The sequence below is a fragment of the Oncorhynchus masou genome, unplaced genomic scaffold (assembly GCF_036934945.1).
Source record: "Oncorhynchus masou masou isolate Uvic2021 unplaced genomic scaffold, UVic_Omas_1.1 unplaced_scaffold_531, whole genome shotgun sequence".
Lineage (NCBI taxonomy): Eukaryota > Metazoa > Chordata > Actinopteri > Salmoniformes > Salmonidae > Oncorhynchus > Oncorhynchus masou.
The window spans coordinates 225,001-227,500 of NW_027011718.1; positions in this window are offsets into that span (position 1 = coordinate 225,001).

The following is a 2,500-nucleotide window of genomic DNA, read 5'->3' on the forward strand; positions in this document are numbered from 1 at the left end:
GAACAGAACGCAGAACAGAACGCAGAACAGAAGCTCAGAACACAACGCAGAACAGAACGCAGAACAGAACGCAGAACAGAAACGCAGAACAGAAGCGCAGAACAGAAGCGCAGAACAGAAGCGCAGAACAGAAGCGCAGAACAGAAGCGCAGAACAGAGCTCAGAACACAACGCAGAACAGAACGCAGAACACAACGCAGAACAGAACGCAGAACAGAAGCGCAGAACAGAGCGCAGAACAGAGCTCAGAACAGAGCGCAGAACAGAGCTCAGAACAGAGCGCAGAACAGAGCTCAGAACAGAGCGCAGAACAGAGCTCAGAACACAACGCAGAACAGAACGCAGAACACAACGCAGAACAGAACGCAGAACACAACGCAGAACAGAACGCAGAACAGAACGCAGAACAGAAACGCAGAACAGAAACGCAGAACAGAACGCAGAACAGAACGCAGAACAGAAGCTCAGAACACAACGCAGAACAGAACACAGAACAGAACGCAGAACAGAAACGCAGAACAGAAGCGCAGAACAGAAGCGCAGAACAGAAGCGCAGAACAGAAGCGCAGAACAGAAGCGCAGAACAGAAGCGCAGAACAGAAGCGCAGAACAGAGCGCCGCGAAGTTCCAACCGAGACAACTATTATCTCCCCGAGCTACATGTTCACCTATTAATACATGTATTAGTTAACAAATTATTGAAATATATTAGTTAATTTACATTTTCATTGTAAACTTATTTGGGATACATTGTTATGCATAAAATGATACAAATGTATAATAATAATTTGCCATACTGTACTGTAGATTTAGTTATATTTTGATTGACAACTGAAGTCTTCCAAGTGCCCGGACCGCCTCTTGCTCCTCGGTCACGCCCAAACAGAGTGCGCTCAGAGCAGCTAGTGGCTGGAGAGGAGACTAGTCCCGCCTACAGGCGTGGCTCTCTCCCTCTGGTAGCTGCTGTTAGAACGAACCGAAGGTCAGAATGGAACAGTCTAGTAATCTGGAGAGAGACGGAGAGAGACAGAGAGACGGAGAGAGAGAGAGAGACAGAGAGACGGAGAGAGAGAGAGACTGAGAGAGAAACAGGAGAGAGAGACAGAGAGAGAGAGCAACAGGAGAGAGAGACAGAGAGAGAGAGCAACAGGAGAGAGAGACAGAGAGAGAGCAACAGGAGAGAGAACAACAGAGAGAGAGAGCAACAAGAGAGAGAGCAACAGGAGAGAGAAACAGGAGAGAGAGAGAGAGAGAGAGAGAGAGAGAGCAACAGGAGAGAGAGACAGAGAGAGAGAGCAACAGGAGAGAGAGACAGAGAGAGAGCAACAGGAGAGAGAGACAGAGAGAGAGCAACAGGAGAGAGAGCAACAGAGAGAGAGAGCAACAAGAGAGACAGAGAGAGAGCAACAGGGAGAGAGACAGAGAGAGAGAGCAACAGGGGAGAGAGACAGAGAGAGAGACAGAGAGAGAGCAACAGGAGAGAGAGCAACAGAGAGAGAGAGCAACAGGAGAGAGAAACAGGAGAGAGAGAGAGAGAGAGAGAGAGCAACAGGAGAGAGAGAGAGAGAGAGAGAGAGACAGAGAGAGAGAGAGAGCAACAGGAGAGAGAGAGAGAGAGCAACAGGAGAGAGAGACAGAGAGAGCAACAGGAGAGAGAGACAGAGAGAGAGACAGAGAGAGAGCAACAGGAGAGAGAGCAACAGAGAGAGAGAGCAACAAGAGAGACAGAGAGAGAGAGCAACAGGAGAGAGAGAGCAACAGGAGAGAGAGAGAGAGAGAGAGAGAGAGAGAGCAACAGGAGAGAGAGAGAGATTGACAGAGAGAGAGAGAGAGCAACAGGAGAGAGAGAGAGAGAGAGAGAGAGAGAGCAACAGGAGAGAGAGACAGAGAGAGCAACAGGAGAGAGAGACAGAGAGAGAGACAGAGAGAGAGCAACAGGAGAGAGAGCAACAGAGAGAGAGCAACAAGAGAGACAGAAAGAGAGAGCAACAGGAGAGAGAGAGAGAGAGAGAGAGAGAGAGAGAGAGCAACAGGAGAGAGAGACAGAGAGATAGAGCAACAGGAGAGAGAGACAGAGAGAGAGCAACAGGAGAGAGAGCAACAGAGAGAGAGAGAGCAACAAGAGAGACAGAGATGGAGAGCAACAGGAGAGAGAGACAGAGAGAGAGAGCAACAGGAGAGAGAGACAGAGAGAGAGACAGAGAGAGAGCAACAGGAGAGAGAGCAACAGAGAGAGAGAGCAACAGGAGAGAGAGACAGAGAGAGAGACAGCAACAGGAGAGAGAGATAGAGAGAGAGACAGCAACAGGAGAGAGAGATAAAGACAGAGACAGGAGAGAGAGAGAGAGAGACAGGAGAGTGAGAGAGACAGCAACAGGAGAGAGACAGAAAGAGAGAGAGAGAGAGATAAAGACAGAGACAGGGGAGACAGAAAGAGAGAGAGAGAGAGATAAAGACAGAGACAGGAGAGTGAGAGAGTGACAGAGACAGAGAGAGAAAG